Consider the following 20398-nt stretch of genomic DNA (forward strand, 5'->3'; position numbering starts at 1 on the left):
AACAGTCCATCGATTTGCCCAGGTTATTTCCTCCAGTGTGACACTCTCCCCAGGCTGTTCCCAGCAGGAAGCTGACTTGCGGCTCAGTGTAAAAGCAGGCAGCATGAGCTGGCTAAAACCATCACGTTACAAGCCACGGTTGAACTAAAACAGCAGTAGTGGACAGGTGCTGACATGACAAAGCTGTAATCAAACACACAGGGTGAGCTGCACATCTATATACTCAACGACCAAGAGCCTTTTCAAAAGAAGAAAAGAATATCAGGAAGATCCAGGATGCCAAAGTCAACATAATGTCAATAAATGCAGTCTTTAGACACCGATGCTTCCCATCCTGTGTGTTTTCAGGAATCCCTGACTGATAATATATCTGCTCTGGCAGTATGGCCTTGGTAGAGACAAAGGTTTCCAAAAATGAGTGATGATGCTGTCTCATCTCCGACAGGATATGGACAACACTTTTCTTTGAAGCCTGGAATCTGTCTTGTCTACCCTTGGTTTTTAGGAGAGAAAAAAATGCTTTGCAATATGGTCATCTTTGTTTACTGGCTGGCTTACAAAAATAGTTAGAACAAGATATGGGCCATTGTGCAACAATGTGCGTCCCACACAATACACATAAGATATTTTTTTGCACCAGTGATAGGGTGTCGCCTGTGTAACAAAAACTGGACCGGACAAGTATACTGAATAGTACCACTAGGTGTTGCACTAGGTGTGGAACATAATGAGACTTACAACTCCAGTCCACTCGCTGGTGGTAATAAACCTTGAAGCTGGTTTGCCAATTTCCAATAAACAGAGGCAAGGTTGAAGCAGCACCACAATATGCAGGACAACTGACACTTGGCATAATGTTACTAACTCTGGCATGTCTAGTTGCCCAAAATATAGAATATCCTTCCGGTAAGCAAACACAATCAGCACTGTGTGTAAGTTTGTACACCGGACAGGACCGGCAACTAGCAGTATGGCCGTAAAGATAGCATATACAGTCATGGAAAAAATTATTAGACCACCCTTTTTCTTCAGTTTCTTGTTCATTGCAATGCCTGGTAGAACTAAAAGTAAATTTGTTTTCCCATGGTTTTCTTGATAATAACCAAAATCATTATCAAGAAAACCATGGAAAATGGCTCAGCTCTTAAATTAAACTCAGGCGTTAAAATTAACAATAAAGGGAAGAAAACGAGGGTGGACTAATCATTTTTTCCATGACCGTACCTCAATAAATTTCATTGAATTGACACACTTTTTTGGGAGCCATGTTCGATGTTTAACCTCTTCCAGTCCACCCCTCCATACCATAGAGGATGTTTAGATGGGTCTGTTGATATTTAGGAGCCGAAAGCAGATAGTCTCTAGTAGGGGTGTGCCATATCGTATCGTTCACGATAATATTGGTATATTTTTTTTATGGTTAAAAAAAATGCATATCATGATATTGGCAACATTCCTACTTCTTGATGTAGTGGCGTAAGGTTGACACTTACACAACTGAATATACCGAGCTGTCCTCCAAACACACTGCTGCATTTTGCATTTCGCTAGCCACGAGCTAACATTAGCTAACAATTAAAGTTGTTTTAATCACAAAAAGCTACTTACTCTCTGTCGCTAAACACATGCAGCTTTCAAAATAAGAGCACAGTGTGTTAAGAGAATCCACCACAGAACTTACAAGAAGACTGTCAAAATAAGATGCCTTAAATAAAACATACAAGAACCTTTATTCTCCTTTACAAAATGTCATTAAAATATGCCCCCGGAACCCCTAAATGGTTATTTTAATTATTTTCTCATACTCAAGAGTCAAGAGTACATTTTTTTGTATTTGGCAACTGTTGAGATTTGCACTTCACACTACATTTTAGATTTTTATTTATTTATACAGACTAAAAAAAATCATATTTTCTATATATTTTTAAGTATTTGGTAATATCGTCAAGAATATCGTTATCGCAAAAATAGCCTGAAATATTGTGATATTCTTTTAGGGCCATATCGCCCACCCCTAGTCTCTAGTTCTTGTTTGTAAAGTTTCATGAAACTAGAGGTCAGAACAGGTCACAGCAAGGTCAAGTTTCAAAAAATGCTCTCACTACAACAATATGAGGACTATGAGGACTAATTAACACAAATACAATTGAGCTCATATAATTCACAAGAGCCTCAGCTTTCAAGTCATATGGTTATTGCCCTAAACTGCATTGGGTTAGCACAGGGATTCCCAAAGTGTGGTGCGTGGACCCCTGGGGGTGCGTGAGCTGCTGCTAGGGGGTGCGCGAGATGAAAAATGTAATGGCGGTCTGATAATTACACAATTACATTTTTTTCCCCCACACAATAAAGACGTGTTATTAATTAATTAATAAATACAGGCTATTCAATTTTTTGTTAATTTTTGCATCTAATTTGGTCATTTTTGCCTCTATTTTTTGGTTGTTTGGTAATTTTTACATGTATTTTTGGTCAATTTGTGTCTATTTTGATAATTTTGTGTCATCTTTGGTCATTTTTGCATCTATTTTTGGTTGTTTTTGATCTTATAATGAAGCGTAGAAGAAGTTATCATCTTGTTCTAGTGTCATTTTTCCAACCTGTGTTATGATGACGGGGTTGTGTTCACTCCACGCTCGTTGAAATTTGCTGCAATTTTTGTTCAACGCAGCTCAAAATATTATCACATTTTCCCAACTGATCTGCTTTCTGCCTCTGATCCTGAGCCTGTCATCATCCTCCACCTTTAATATGGCTATAAAAAATCTTATTGCATTTTGTTTTTGAAGGTGTGGGGGATTGGGGGTGCGTCAATCCAGTTGGGACATAGAAGGGGGTGCACGGCTAAAAAAGTTTGGGAACCGCTGGGTTAGCATAAAGTGGGCATATCTGTAATGAGGGAGACTTGTTGGTACCCCGAGAACCCATTTGGAGAAATCTGGAGCGCTATTTAGCTCGCTATCTGACTAACTGCATATACATTTTTATATGCCCACTGCTTTTATTGTAGGATACTTATCTAAAGCAATTCAAATCATATGCTATTGCCTCTCAGTATTTTGGAATCTAAAGGGTGTCCACATTTGTCCTCCTGTGCCCTGTGATTGCCTCCAACAAGGGCAGACCAAAAAGAAGCATTTACCTGGAGTTTGAGTTTCCAGAATGCTGTGTTGAAATCCAGACCCAAATGAACCCTTCATCCACATCTCTTCACAGTAAAGCCGCTGGCCTGACAAAAATATTTAGCCCTGCCACTCTCTCGATATTGGATATGTCACCCTCCATTGCCTGTACCATGGACCAATGTCAAACTCATTTTGCCTGTGGTGATTTTCTGTACCATGAACAGCACAATAGCTTTCAAGGAGATGATGCTATCCATGAGGAGACTTTTTGTTACAAAAAAAAGGTAAATACATGGTTGTTTCAAATGGTACAATCTCGAAAACTGCAATGATGCAGAGATGTGAAGTGGCATGTTAACTCAGAATCAAAATATATGAATTGCTTCACATACAAACAGGAAGCTGCTCACTGCATTGTTCAAGTCAAGTAATGCCTGATCTTTTTTTTTCTGATTAGACATCTCAACTAGACTGTGGGTGTCCAAAGACCAGGACTGATTTGCATCCCCCTCACTTTATGTTAAGACTATTAATTACTAATAACTATTCATTTTTATTGGTATATTAAGTTTGTTGACCTTGCATAATTCCCAGCACATCATCACCCTAAATCGACTACAAATACCTGTGTGGGAGTGTAGAGCCTGTCAAAAAGCAATTTAACATGCACTGAAACGTCTTTTCATCTTTATACCAATTATCAGTTTCTTAATTATTTAGCCAAAAGTGTTTCCCAATTATCCATTTTCTATTTGCCTACACTATTATCCTTTCAGCATTACCAGTGGAAAAACTCAAGGCCCATGTAGCCAAGCTGGCAAGACACAAGGACTGACAGGCAGAAGGAGGAGGGAATTACACCGCCAACACAGTGACAACCAATTTGGCAAAACAACCACTGCCTGGCTGCTGCAATATGATATTTCACCAAGGGAAGGGAACTTTACATGAAATGTCAGGGCAAACATTGACTGTGACAGGCTGACCATTGAGGTAATCCATTACTGGTCTCTGATAATGGTGCCACTCATGGAGGCTCCAGAATTTCTCTTCGAGTCTCCCTCAACACCCTTGGGGTTTGGGGGTGGTGGGATGACTGTGAATGATGTGAGTGATGACTGTGAAGATGAATGACTGTTAGCGGAGCCAAGCCTTAGCCGCAGGGAGCACGCTGAGACTTAATACACCACCTTCAAATATGTCTTCCAAGTCCAAGAGCCAAGATCAACCCATCTGCTTCAGTTATTGTGCCATCAGGTGCAGCATTGTTATAAAGGCGTCTCTAGAGGGATGTGGAAATTGACTGTAATTTCATAGTTAATACCTAGTTATGTAAAGATATAGACAGCCTGGAAACACTGTAATAAGAAATTCATAGAGCACTGTTTGGAATAGTCATTAAACTTAAACCGATTTATTCAGATGGAACTAAATAAACTGAGATAGTGAATTTAAATTAGGTCATCTATTGAATATAGCACCAGAAGCATGATGTCGCTTCTCTCACCATTATGCATTCATACAGAGTTTTTCTGTAATTTCAATAGATGAAACAAATCAAGAACGAATTAAGCATGACGCTTTAAAAGCATTGGCTACACTACTGCAGAAACTGCAGCTTCAGAGGTGGCCAAGCAATCTATTACAATGGCTATTACACATGCTGACTTAATGAAATATATGAAATCCAACTTCCAAATTTTCAAATTCTTGAAATAAAAATGGAATGACTATTAATATTATTATACTCTTAAGTGTTATCCTCCCTTTGCGTGTGATTCAAATAAGTCAAATGACAGAATAGGTCATTTTGCAATTAATAAGGTGAAATGAAAAAATAGCCACAGGTAGCTCAGTGGTCAATAAAGAGCAACTGAGCAGGATGCTGTATTTGAGGTAATGTCATCTGACTGAGGTTAAAAATGTGAACATATAGGCTATTCCAACTGTTTAAAGCTTACAGTTGGCCTTGTCTGTTAGAAAAGCATATTAAATATTTTCATTAGGCAAAAATGTAGTATCTGTAAGATAACCCTAACCCTAGTTTTGCTCAGCATCTCAACTCAAACTAGGCAGCGCTAATCAAATATGAATCAAGATTCTGTTACTAGGTTGCCATTTTCTCGACCCACATATTTTAATCATCGTCATTTTACCTGAAATTTGAGAACATTTGTGACCCAACTGTCATATTTGTCCTGCTGTAAAACCAAATTGCATGTGTCACTCAACACTATGTCAAATACTTCATTGTTCCAATTGGTTGGGGGTCACTTCACACTGTTCTGATTGGTTGTAAGCCTATTCAGAGGCCTTCTGTCTCCACCCACTGATCTGAGAAGTCCCAGACAAATCCAGACACATTTGCGAATTAGTCTGGAGGTGCCCGACTAATTGTGACTCAGTTAAATTTTATGCACATAATCATTTAATAAAATATGAGATATTTTATATGTTAAACTGCCAAACAAGTAGTTTGGCAGGCTCCACCTCTACTAGCTACAACATTAAATGCAACTATTTTCTGCTCCTCTTACTTCTATATATGCAGTTGCAGTTTGTTGATAATACTTGTGTTCTATTACTTAAATGATTCTGAGTGCAGGTCTTTTATTTGGATTCGACACTGTAGCACTGCTACATTTACTTCATTAAAAATCTGAATACTTCTTCCAACACTGAGTTTTTTTGTATTTTTAATTTTCCAGAACTCATACATAGTTCAAGACATGATTGTTCATCAAGCATTCATTACAGAACAATTCAATACATTCATGGAACAAATCATTAAGTTATGAAGGGATGAAAAAATATACATCTATGTGCTGCAACCAACTGGAAAAAGTATTGCAGTTCATTAGTTATAAATGACACTAGCTGTCTGGCTGGTTGGTTTGTGTGTCCCTCAGGGAAAAAAAATATTACATCCAATAATCTCTGATCCTGCCTTGGGCTTACATATAACAAGTAAAATAAGCATTTCTTTTTGTTGAGCTCATTGCTCATGCAAAAGGAGGCCTCACAATTCCATACAGAACAAGTCATGGGAAGAGTGAAACATGGCTGAACTTATCTGTAATCTGGGAGCATGCACTATTCACTGTCCACAAGCATCAACAATTTATTATTTCCCTGGAGCGATCCTGTGTACGTGGAGCTGATTAGCAAGCTACAGTATGTTCTCTTACATCATTATTAATGGAAGTACAAAAACATTGTGGGAATATACTGAAGTGAATAAATACACATTTACTTATTCTTCACCACAGGCTTACTGCTGGATGAGACCATTACAAGGAAATAACCAGAGCATCTTACACAGCCCACAGAAAGCTTGCAACACATCAATCCATTTACTCTTGATGCATAAACAAGTTAATTTCCTTCCCTACAGAGCAAGTTGAGCTGTCAAGATGCTCCTCAAACAAGGATTTACATGCCTGCACTATGGAAGGGCCTGCATGCATGCAGGTGCTCCTCCCTTTCCTTTTAACAAGCTTCATTCACTCGGTGGATAATATCTGTGAATTTTTTACCACATTCGAGTAAGCAGGCTGCAAGTGCCTTGACTGACAATAAATATGGGACAGGTAGGGAGAAGTGAGAGCCACAGAAAGAGGAGAACTTGTCTGAGCATAAATGCAAAGTTGCCCACTACTGTAGTTCCCCTTATCAGTATTCTGGGTCACTCTGAGATACTCAGATTTATTTATTTCATTCTGTCTCTCACTTCACTTTTCGCGATTCAAAATCCCACCCAACCACTATGAAGGGAAGACAGAGTGCTGATGTTGAGTGAGACAGAGGGGAGGGGACAGGAAAAAAGTGGAGGGAGTATAAGATGAGGAGAAACCAGAGGAGTGTTGGGAGGGGGAGTTCCAAGATGTCTTCTGATGTGTCTTGGGCAAGGGAAGACGTACAGAGTGTTAAAGTGCCACAAAAGCGCCTAAAAATTCTGGACTGAGCTGCCAAGCAAATCCTTTTTATTCCCCGAGCACAACAGCCATCTTGGAAGAAAAGTGTTTCATTCCTGCACATTTTCTGCCACGGGCTATTGGACGAACTAGCAACCAATACATTGTAAAGTGCCACAGGAAGCTTGGGTGAGGAAGGTTAATGAACCCACCTTTTCCATCATCCCAGTGGGCGTTTTTATGGGAGAAAAATTAATTACTTGTGACAAATACATTGGTGCTTGGACTGCCATTTCTGCCAGCCGGCCTGTGAACAAAAACATTTTTCCAATGCAGTTATATTAGCCATGCACTTGCCTAATCAGTGCCCGATGCAGAAAGTCATGTCAACACAGACAAAAGACGAATAGCGAAAGAAGCATCCCTAGACTCGCTGACAAAACATGACAGCCCATAAAAAATGCAAAGTTCACAAGCTTTGACACTGATGGCATGCTGTTTCCAGAATAAAACACTGTACACTCTCTGCCATTATGCCTCTACTCTCTGGGGGAACAGCCATGTGGAATGACAGACATTTGTCCTTTTGAGAAGTACACAGCTCAACCATCTTCCGTCCCTGGCATCCTAACATAGGGAGAGCTGCAGAGCTTGAGGATGTCTTTTTTTTTTTTTTTTACGCAGTGCAGCAAGATGCTTGAAAATGGTAATTAAATAATTTGCTCCCGTCTCTCCCACAAGCATTGCCGTGATTAAAATGACATGTTTTAGTATCCCCCGTTAGCAGCATATTGACCCCATTAATCATGCTGCTAAACGCCGTTTCCTTTTTCCGGATTGGTCAGTCTGATGAACTGTTCATCGGTTTCATGTGTTGGAGTGTGCCAGGGTCTGAACTGGAATTATTAAGCTAATAAAGAATATGGAGTTTTAATAATTAAGATCATGCTGGCTTATGATTGCATTCATAGTTCCTGGCAGACACCATGGAGACACGATATTGCATATAAATGATGCATTAGCTGTATGACTAAATAAATATAAAACAAAATGTTTAAAGATCATCTGACACCCAAGGAAACTGCTTTAAACTATATGAAGTGCTGCCTACAAAATAAGGTTAACCGTCTCTGTTCTCTTTGATGATCAGCCCACTGTCTATCAAAACCCTTGTGCTTCAGTATGCGCACATGGCCCAGCTCACCTTAAATCCTTTGAGCTGGCCAAAGAGAAGTGTCCCTGAAGGAGAGCAGTAATCCTCACACGTGATTCATACCTTTGTATAATCCTGGGAGAGAAAAGCAGGAAGAGGGGGAGAGATATGAGCCAAGAAAGAGAGGTACGAGAAGGTGAAGAACTTAATGTGGGTGTCAAATCAAAATAAAGCAAAGGAGGTAATTCAGCAAGGCTTTGGACACTACTGTCATTGAAAGCGTTGAAGTATAGCCACAGCAAGACAATTAAATAGCTATCCATTTCCTCTAATGGTCGCATTTGGTGGAGGAATGACAAATTAGAATCCAATGAAGTTGTACTTATTATAGCTGGATGCTTGCCTTTAATGTCTGTGCGGTGCCACCCTGAACTCACAGACAAATTACCCAGAACATCATAGCGATTAATTATTTATTACGTGATACTGGATGACGGACACCTTTAGTTGAAAGTTTCCCCAAGCAAAAGAGTAAAACTTTGAAAATGTCAACTGACTTAAAGCCTCAATTCCAGGTTTTTGTTTGGTTAAGTAAAAATGTAACACCCAATCTGACATTAACACCCAAGATAGACAATTATGAGCACAGAAATCATTTTCAATTGTTTTAACATTGCCTAGTAATAGCTGTAGACTTGTCTGACTGAACAATAAAGCTACCACCAGTGACAACATTAGAATTTTACAAAGACAGCAACTGAGAGCATGTTTATCTGTATTATTTCACTTCAATCATCACCACAGCTTCTACACAAATAAAGCTCACGGTTGGTGGAGTTATAATACAATATGGTGCAGCACAATATACTGTAAGGGCATTTGGCATTCATGTTTATTGCTAGATAGAAAGGAATTGCCATGTCTGATCTACTCCAAATATCAAGGTGGTGACACTAAAAGTAAACAGTATTAAATAGAAAAAAAACATTGTTTTTTTTTCTCCCCACCCTTTAGAAGGCATCCATCTGCCAGTAGAGATGTCAAAGGACTAAATTAGCCTATAATTTCATTGCCTGTGCGTCAAAGAAACAATCAAAAAATGCATTCAAATGTACAATTTAATCAATCCACTTACCGTCTAGGTGGCCTGTTGGGAACCGCACTTAATTGACACTATTTGTGCAGGAATACTAAATAAGCAGTGGCATAGATTGCCTTTAAAGCTCTTAGTGGGACATGCATAATTATGGAAACACAGACACAGATGCTCTGGGTGATATGATGGCATCAGAAGGCTCACTTAATTTAATGCAGGCACATCATTTGTCCTATGGGAGCTTTATCCTAATACAGGAGCTTATTGCAGATTTAGTTAGATACTAATTTCAGTCATCACTCACATAAAGGACACTGCCAGTATTGTTGCAGCATAAAATGTATAGGACATTTATAAAGGTTCAGAGTGGTATATTCAATTTGTTCCCAGAATGATGAAGGACATGTCCTACCAGTAAGGATCATAAAAAAGGAAACATTTTATGTAGGTATTCTATATATAAACTTGCCGTTCCATTACATTTAAAAAAACAACAATTTATCACTAAAGAATTTGCACATCACATGTAATTATTATATAGTTTATCCCCTCTGTATACTACAGAAAAGTTTAAAAAAATCTTAAAATGGCAACTATAATATTTTGATTTGTACATTTTGGATAATTTTAAAAAGAGGTGCCAGAAAAAGAGTTGTTTTTTCCTCTAAGATATGATAACACCTGGAAATGCTTAAGTCGACTTTCTACCCAGAAGGCCATTTGTTGCCTTAAATTGCTCCCAAGACAAGGCCATTTGGCTCACTCATGTATGATCTACTTGAAATGGTGTATTGTCAAAGGCTTGGGAGACTTGTCTTGGTTAGCCTCTCCAGGGCACGAGAATACCACAACTGTCCATGCTATCAGTTATAAATGAATAGCTGCAGTTCTGAATTGAAATGGGTCTTGGTAAGCTTTGGGGTCATTACTTTAAGTTAGATGGAAGAAAGGGGATTTTGCCTTAAAGTCATATCTCAAGAGAGAATGTAAGGTCATGGCAGTGTGTTGTAGGGAAGGGCTGTGTATTGTAGGATCATGGATCATGTAGAACACTGACTGATTAACACTAGTTCATGTGTTGATGACAGAGTCAACCAGCAGGTTGTCTCAAACAAATGGACCGTGCAAAAATGATATTTTTTGTATCTTTGTTATTCTTTTTGTAATTTGACAACTTATGTAAGTTATTATTTGACAATAATGTAAGTTAGCACAACAAAGGAAGCCAGTTGTCTGCTCAAAAACAAGTTTGTGAGTTGTTGTTACTTATATCTTTAAGTTGGGGTTCACAACAAGGGACAATAGTTCTGCTAACTCTTATTTCTTTGTTGTGAAATGCGGGAAAGCGGTGAAATTCGGTCATTAGCAAAAGCTAGCGGCTAACTGATGCTAGCGGCGCTGCTTGTTACAGTTACAAGAGTAGCCATTAGCGTATCAATGCTAACTCAAAATTGTGGTCACAACCTTAGCTGACATGTCATAGCGGCGTTACAATCGTTCCAATTCAGCACATTGCAGAAGTTAGGATTATAAGTTATTACAATGTAGTACAACTTACAGTTGAGTTGACAAAAATCTGAATTCAGAGTTGAGCAAACTCAAAAACAAAACTTGAAATATTTAGTTTAATTGTCCAACTTAAAATTTTATCTAAGTTTGTTGCCTTGAAATTTTGAGTTCACCCAACTTTTCTTTTTTTGCAGTGCAAAAGTTCACTTGTCAATATCAAAATATTGAGTATGCTTCCAAAGGAGATGTGTAAAGGAAAGCGAAGCCCCAAGATACATTATGAGAAAGACATCATATCTCAATTGTTTGGTATGCAGCCAGCACTATTATCAATGCACTTCAGCAAAAATTGGAGAAATATTGTGGCAACCAGCTGCTTATTTGATTCAGCCACTCTGGATCCTGACAAGTGGCTTGAGCTTTTGATTTCAATATGTGAAAATACAAAAATGTAGTGAAAGGTGTCACTACCGGTGTACATGCTCGGTTTTGAACATTGGCACTGTCAAACGGGAGCAGTGTGACCTGACAAGCCTAGGGAGCTGATGAAAAAGGGTATGTTTGTTCAATGCAATAGCCTGAATGAAAATATAAGGAAAAGGCTGAGGGTAAAAGTCTGAGTAGCAAATGTACCACTTAACCCTTTGATGCACAACATATTGACACCCCTTCTAATGCACAATATGGGTCAAAGATGATCGCATTCATTCCCCATGTTATTTAATGCTGCTGTGTGTTTCTGTGCTCTATCTTTTGATATCAACTTATTTTATGATTGAATATTCCAAGTATTCTTTGAATATCTTGTTTTTTGATAACAACAGATCATTATTTCCATTTTGCCTCTCATACTTTATGAAGAAAAAAAGTGTTTGTATTATTACATAGCTAACTACTTGGCTAAGTAGCTTACTAAGCTAACTAAGCTAACTACTAAGCTAACTACTTGGCTAAGTAGCTTACTAAGCTAACTAGTTAGCTAACTAGTTAGTTAAAAAACGAGTTAGCTAACTAGTTAGCCAAGAAGTTAGCGAAGTAGTTAGCTTAACAAGCTACTTAAATACTTAGCCAAGAAGTTAGCGTAACAAGCTACTTAGCTAAAAAATGGATATGGGTCATTTTTGACCCATGTTGTGCATAAGAAGGGTAGTGACATAAAAAGGGATTTTATTTAAAAAATAATAAAGGAAAACATAAAAATGAGGATGTATGATGATCAAAAACAAACTTATTGAGGAAAACCTGGAATACTGAATGATAAAATAATTTATTGCAAAGATATAGAACATTAAAACTCTGTGGGGTCACTTTAGACCATGTTGTGCATCAAAGGGTTAAGCAGCAAAAAAGCTCTGTATCTGGACCTATAAATGAGAATCATTTCACTGTATTGCACTTTTTTTTACAATCAAACAATTTTAGCCTGAATATAGCCGTTTGTCATAATACAAAATCCATTCAAAACCACACAGGACAGCATTACATCATTATCTCAAGAAAAAGGCAAATAAAACAGCTTGTATCTTCCCAAAATTAAAAGAAGCTTTAAAAATTGTATTAATCTTGTAATATGTTTGTTATTCAAGAGGAGTTACACAATGTCTGCACAGCTGGCAGAAAGAAATCTGCACATTAGCAGACGAGCAGCAGTGAATTCAGTACTTTGTCTGCATTTACAAAGGATAAGTTCAGAGACAGTAAGTCACCCATGTGTTGGCAGAATCACACGAATACAAAAGTAGTAATGCGTGTAAAACAGAAGGCAACAGTCAGTCAACTTAAGTGTGTATGGCGCAAGTGAACCAAAAGCAGAAATGCAACCTGTGTAAACAGCTGTAATGATTAAAGTAAACATGTATTTGGTATGATGGATTGAAAACTTAAAAACATAGACTAAACTTAGACTGTGTAGTCTTTAAGAAAAATGCATCATAGTATTTTCCTAAAAATTGGGCAATCTGGGTCCTAAATCTTCTATTCTAATACAGGTCCTTTCATATCTTGATAACAATGTATCTAATGATATAGCAGAACATGAAGGACTGGAACACTGTAGTTAAGTTAGGAACAGTTAAGTAGACTATGTTATACCATAATTGCAAAAATCCTGTGAACATTCCTATGAACAGAAAATACATCTGTCATGCCACCCCGATATTTCATTTTGTTGCTTTATGCATATACTTCTACATTGTCTCTGTAGTGCTGTGACATTTCCACAACATATTCTTAACCATGTATTATTCAAATCAGCATTCAAGTCACTGTATTTTGAGTTATCCTGTTTATGTATATATTTCATATATAAATAGTATACATCTGCAGAACCCAACAATGAATCAGCCTGCTAACGGCTTGCAAGTTACAAAAATGTATAGCCTCCCCTCCGAATGAAGTATTTCATTAGGAATAACTGCCATTAAGTCTGACATTTGCACAAGCAGACCCTCAGCATAAAAATCTACTATATTACAAACCGGCTTTTTCTCCCTCTCAATCTGTGTGACAGTTCAATTTCCTGTGCAAAGCTTTAATTTGGAGCATCCTCTCTAGACTGTATCTGGAATTTAGATCTTACAAGGTCATCCAGGCATACAGAAGAAAGGGCCACCGTGCAGATATTCATCTGCAATGTGATTTCTTATTTTACCCTTGTGCCACTGCACGCCCAGAGCAGAACAAAGCTTATTTGCAGGGAGTGACTTTTATCTGTATTCTCTTAAAACAGCCAGTGGGCATTTAGTTTTGACAGGTGCTGGTCATAGCAGACAGAGTGATTACACAAAACACTTAAAATATCAAATACCTTAACAGCAGAAACCTCATCCCCTCAATCCCAATGGACCACTTCATACCACTAAGGTGCTGGCAGAGGCAGGCACTGACAACTAAAACCTGTTTTGCAATGCTTATCAAATGAAAAACTTCAACAGTATTGAGAGGCAAAACATGAAGGTCAAACACTGCACAAAAGCAACACAATAAACTCTGTAGTTACATCAACCAAAGAAGCTGAAAAACACATCACTGCATCACACACACACACACACACACACACACACACACACACACACACACAGAAACAGAACTTGTGTTTTATTGATTGAGGAATGCGCTTAAAGTAATTGCCTAAGGTCAATCTAGCCAGATAAACTGTTTTCTTGCTTCATTAAAGGAAACCACAACTTCTCCCTCAGTCATTAAATGTGAGTTATTGACTCCCAGTCCCATGACATTTTGATACAAAAGAAAAGTCCCACAGATTTTAGATAAACTGATTGTGTTTGCTGCCCTTTGTCTTGTAAAAAATGTCTTTATCGGACGTGGTCCCATTTGATTTTGCCACTGAGCGTCTGTAAATGTATTTCTTTTCAAAGATGATGAATGGATTTGACTCGCGCCCTTTAGACCCGTTATGAGTAGCAGCTTCACAGGTATTGGTTTACCTCCGCCGAGGAGGTTAGGATTTTTTTCTTTGTTTGCAGGATTACAGAAAAACTACTGGCCAAGTGCCCTTCTTGTTCATATTTCTTTTGTGCTGCATAAGTCATATTAGTAGAAAATCATTTTTATTATTACTCCAATCTGAACTATCATTAACTTCAAATTTAAAGATCCCCTTCTAAAAATACATTATTCTTACAAATCCTCCAATACAATAGTAAATAAATTACTGGCAATAAGTGACTTCCACTCATTATATGAAAATGAATTTGGGGACCTTGCGTTTGCGTGAGCGAGTTTGTCTGATCACAGTGAACATCATGTCATCTCTTGTCAGACTCAGAGTAACAATGCATTGCATTGTTGTGTATTGCAGTCAGCACTGCAATACACAATTGTAAGAAGAGGAAAAAAAGGCATTGTGTTTACCTCAGTGATGAATTGCCAAAGTCAAGCAAGTCCTAAGTTGATTTTCACGGGTTACAGAAATGAATGGAAATCAATTGCTGCCCTGAAGGTAAGAGAAACACATTCAATAATGTATACCACTATAATATGCCTTGGGAAGCTGTCAGCAATAATCTAAAAGGACATGTCTGTTGACATCAGTTGTGGTGAAATTGGTTAATACATACCAGGAAGCAGCAATTCTGGGGTCTGGGTGGTGCAGGCCTGCCAAAAAACGACAATATTTGAAAAAGTTCAAAATAAACTTATTTGCACATTGTCTTCATAAACAACATTCAGATTTCTATCGGTCATGCTACAGTACATTGATGACAACTTTATCTCAATCAAAATTTCAATTTAAAGAGCTGAATAAAATCTTCAATGGACGTCACACTTTATATACCACATTCAGTCACCCGTCATTGCACAGCCACTGTGAGAGCTTTTACAATGCAAAAATTACAGTACAGGATTATCAAAATGAATAGCACCTCTAGAATCATCAGCTCATCTGTGACGCTCTTGATTTGGATTCACTGCATCATGAATGTATAACACTCAAGGTTAAACTTTAAGGATTTCAAAAAAAGTTAACACATTGAAATGTAAATTAAAAAGGATGCGATCTCCTCTTTCCCCTCTCTCTTTTACTATTATTTATGTATTTTATCTGTTATGTTTATGCGGTCAGTTTATTCATTTTATACAGACTGTGTCTAAATATCTAAATATTGTATAGTCTATTTAGTTTCGTTTTATGTGACCGTTGTTTGTTCTTAAAATTATACAATTTAAATCCAAGGATGTGTACAACATGTTTAATGTCGACACCAATGTACCCTGATGTAGGTATGTCCCTATGGTTTTTTTTGTATACACATCAATAAAAATATGAAACACAAAAAGGATGCGATAATTTGCAGATTGGCATATATTTGATTGAAAAACATTACTCTAATTTACCAGCTTAAAGAAATGCTACCTTTTCTCAAATGTGGTACCCATACTTGCAAACTAAAATAAAAACACAATTAATTTTTCTTGCTTGAATTTCTGACTTTACATCATTCATTGTACTATTTGTATTTTAAATTCACACTAAACAGACCTGCTTGGAATTTATAACATTTGACTCACCATGTTGTTTTAGAGAGCCATTGATTGAAATTAAGCCAATTAAGAATGTACAAGCAGAGTCAGGCAATTAGTGATTTGAATGCTTTGTTCAAAGCCTCGAATCAAACTACTTAATCATTGCACAAATCCTCAGACTCTCAGAAACAGCCCTCTCATGTGCAGCATGCAATTGCAGACTGAGACCAAAATGTCTTCTCCTGTGGTTACAGTGAAATCTGAGCTTGTTTGCATCGTGTAATAACATGCAATTTAATTTCAATACAATTATTCCCTGAATATAAAAATGTGATACCACATATATAAAAAATAAAACTCCTACATGGATTTAAATGTTAACTGGTTTGCCTCTATTTTCCATAGAGTATCTCTGCTTCTCCAGTAAACCCAGACTCAACACTGCTGCTCAGCGACCCAATTAGAAAACATGGCACTTTACAACTTCATCATTTATATCTAACTGTGTACCGCTACGTGCTAGCATCCGTGATATAACCCGGTGTTGATATTAGCATCCAGCCATATCCGGCCCCTGTGATGAAAGCAGATGTGTACACATTAGTGAGAGCATCCCTTTAGGAGATCTCATTAAATTGCTGGATCACAGCAGTGTCCAATCAACAGTATCCACAGAGAATCCAGAGGAATATATTTTTATTATCTTGCAGGGGCTGCATATAGAGATTTTTGTTTTTGTTTTTTCACGCTCTAAATGTTTCCATGCCGTCGAAACACAGGCCTTTCACAATAGAAAGCCTTATCGGGGTCTCAATAGCATATTTTTGAAAGAACACTGATTATAATCAAGCAAGGTCAAGAGATTAATGGATCAGTGAGCTCATTAGAACCACACACAGTGATCCTGTGAACTAACATCAAGCAGCTGTATACTTCCGTCTTCTTTGCGTTCAACCCAAATAATAATAAAAAGGGAAAATATCTGCAGTTTGGAAATGTAAAGAAAAAAGAAAGTGAAGGTTTTAAGATGCTGGTGGTGCATCTGGGACCAGCGCACCTTCCCTGCCGTGACACTATCACCAGAGTCAATCTACAATATGCTGATTCTATCATAATAAAGAAAATTGGCTCAATCCCCGAGGAGAGGGGCCCTAATAGAAAATAATTCTGCCCTTGAAACACTCTGGGCCTGGCTTTGATTAGATGATGCTATCTTTGTTTAGACTTGAGCATCTGGGGCAGGACCATGTGTTCATATATTTAATTAAAATACCATTGCCTGCACTGACAAAGGGTACTTATCTCATCAAAGTGTTCACCCTGGATTTTTCCTCTTAATTCAAAAGATTATCTTTGTTGATTGGCCATAGAGGTGGGATGGATGGGGGCAATGGTATGGAATCTATTGGCTTGTCAGAATACTGGCTCGTCTGCTGTCCACCTTGACTGCAAGCCAGACATCATCACTGGATGCCATCTGGCTCAGCGACAGAACTATTTTACCTTTATCGCCGCATTTTTATCATTCATCTAGAGGTGTGTGAGAGCATAATTACAGTGCCATTATGGTTGTCACAACCTTGCAACACAAAATTTGTATCGCTGACCCTCCAAAAATGACCTTTGTATGCTTCGACAACAAGCTCCCGTTACTACTGATACACTGTAAAAAGAGATAAACAATAGCTGCTCAATAAAATTGAGGCAACAGATTTCACGCAATATTATTAATTAAATCTAATTACTTTACAAGTTGAGTTAATAACAACATAACAGGAAATGCCTGTCAATTAAAAACGGACTAATTCTATTGTGTTGGATTGATTCAAAATTCTTGATTTAGAATTACATACACATAAAGATTATGTTTAATGTGATTCTATCTCAAACATTTTTATATTAAAGTTACTTAAACAACTGCCTCAAAATCAAGGATGCATTTATATTTAATAAATTTTCTCAAATATATTAAGTAAAATGAAATGACTACAGAATAATCTATTACACTGCAAGCTTCCATTACTACTGATACACTTTGAGTAGCATATTAACTGTGGCACACATGATTCTGTATTCTGTACCTACATTCATTTCTAAGTGGGGTTGCCATTATGATTAATCTGCCGATTGTTATTTACTCTATGATTTTCTCAATGTATTTATGATTCAAATGTCAGACAATAGTAGATTATGTGCGATATAATTTCCCAAAGCCCTAGAAGACATATTAAAATGTCTTCCTTTATTTGATAAATAGTCCAAAGTCAAAGAAAAGCATTAATCCTCACAACTGAGATGCTGAATGTAAGGAATCTTTGCTTGAAAAAATAGCTTAAACAAATTACTGATAAACAGAAAAGTTGCAGCTTAATGTTCTGTTAACAGACCAATCGATATAAAGGGACTGAATGGGCAGTTTGGAGATGCAGGCAGCAGTGGCGGTTCTTCACAGGGGCCTCCAGGGGCCACTGCCCCTGTGAAGAAGCCCTTGGCCCCTGCTGTGGCCCCTGTGTCAAATTAATAATAAAATGATCAATTTATAACGATTAGAGGTGGAACAATTCTTACCTATTTTTTGTTCAAACAATATCTCATTGTACACAAAAGGAAACCAGAATGTGTACATTGTATAATAGTTTAATTGTGCAATAAAAGCTTGTGTATATATATATATATATATATATATATAAAAAGGATTATTCTCACTGTACTGCGCTTTCAAAATAATAAAAGTAATTGTGCATGAAAATGAGAAATGTAATTGTCTTACAAAAATAGTTGTTATTGTTGGTAAGTCTCATTGTTTCAATCAATGTATTTGTATCTTCCAAATATAATAAAATGTCTTATATCATTTTTACATAAGCTAAAATAAAGGTTTTGAATGCTTAAATATCATCTTTGCTGTTTTTTTAATGTGCCCCTCTGATTAAACACTGGCCCCCGCTTGGCCCCCACAGTTAATCTGGTCTAGAACCGCCACTGGCAAGCAGGAGTAACGCCAAGGATGCTAAACAATGTATACTTGCGGACACGGGCAGACAGCCTTTTTCAATCAGAAATGCATATATATGCTCTCTTCAAAACCTCCACACTCCATTGACAAAAACAGTAATTTTTACTTGACCTTGTTTGTGTCATTGTGTGACTTTAGGGAAGTCTAACTACCGCTTAAAAACACCAAAGTCAAACATGGTGAAAATATTCTAAATATAGCGTACACTTAAACTGATGAATTTTGTTTGGAGGTGGCTCAAAGAGATTTTTTTGCTTGGCCTCTGTGCTGTCTGCTTGTCCAAACTGGGGGCTGCTGACCAGCTACCTTATACAACCCCACTTCAAATCTGATCTACTAACTACTATGTTTTAAAGAAAATATTAAGAGTATATTATTAATGTTTAAGTAATGCAAGTTTGTCCTTGAAAAGATAATTAAGTAAATTACATAACTTGAAAACAACTTTTAAATATTAACTGGCTTTTTATATGAAGTGGTTTGAGAAAAAAAATGGTCTAAAAAGAAGAGGTAATTAAAAAATATATCAAGAAACAGTTTAACTTAATACAAACAGTTGTTACTTTTGCTAATGCAAAATGTCGAGTATATAGAGTCTGCTAATACAGTCGATTAACAGTATTCGTATTAGTATAAGTTGATCGCCAGGAAACTAATCAGCAAAAACAAAAACAATTACTGTTGTTGACCAAAATTTTAAGTTGTTGGTTAAAGCAAAAAAATCAAAAAATTCACTTAATTACAGCTTCTCAAATGTGAATATTTTCTGTTTTCTTTTAATCTAGACAAAATAAAATATTAAAAACAATTATTTCTGAGAAATTGTGCTTTTTTTTTCTGACAATAACTTATTGAAAAATAATGCAGCCCAGAAAATTGTATCAAGCGTAATATTGCTGCTAGTTAGATGTAAGATGTAATAAAAAAATATATCAAGAAACAGTTTAACTTAATACAAACAGTTGTTACTTTTGCTAATGCAAAATGTAGAGTATATAGAGTCTGGGAGATGAGGTAAATTATATTTAACCATGTGGTCCAAATATACAAATACAATTACAAAATATAAGGTAAAATCACTCTTTAATCCTTTGTCAGGCGAAGAACCATATTTGGTAACTTCAGTGGATATCCAAAATGGTAATATTTCGAGAAAAAAGTTGCAAATTTACTAGATTAAAATGGCAAATCTACAAGAAAAAAAGTTGCAGATTTAAGAGATTTAAAGTGGCAAACCTGTGCGAAAAAAGTCACAGATTTACGAGAAAAAAGTGGGGGGAAAAGCAACTTTTTTCTTGCAGATTCACCACTTGAAATCTCATAAATCTGTGCATTTTTTTCTCGTAGATTTGCAACTTTAATCTCGTAAACTTTTTTCTCAAAATATTACCCCCCTCTACACATTCCACAGTCCACATTCTGGCTGTATGTATTAACCTCCAATATTCTCTAGGGTTGAAATTTGGAATTTGCAAGTATTTCAATGAGTCCTATTAAGGGTTAAGAACCAATGCAGTTTTTTAAAGGTTAACACGCTGCAACATCTCAACTCATGTCCAGACTGACTGTAAACAAGACGACAGCAGAATTGACCTAAGA

The 20398-nt window shown here is 37.0% G+C and overlaps 1 protein-coding gene across 1 annotated transcript in view; it reads right to left on the reverse strand.

Annotated features, from left to right (window-relative positions):
• The window catches only part of LOC131989445 (phospholipid-transporting ATPase ABCA1-like), a 218859-nt gene that overhangs the window by 196388 nt on the left and 2073 nt on the right, over positions 1-20398 (reverse strand). The window contains exons 2-4 of the mRNA XM_059354665.1: positions 14877-14913; positions 14671-14752; positions 8244-8327 (exon numbers count right to left, since the gene is read on the reverse strand). The gene's annotated coding sequence lies outside the window, so the exon portion shown is untranslated. The remainder of the gene's footprint in view (positions 1-8243; positions 8328-14670; positions 14753-14876; positions 14914-20398) is intronic.

This window comes from Centropristis striata, chromosome 17, assembly GCF_030273125.1.
Source record: "Centropristis striata isolate RG_2023a ecotype Rhode Island chromosome 17, C.striata_1.0, whole genome shotgun sequence".
Taxonomy (NCBI): domain Eukaryota; kingdom Metazoa; phylum Chordata; class Actinopteri; order Perciformes; family Serranidae; genus Centropristis; species Centropristis striata.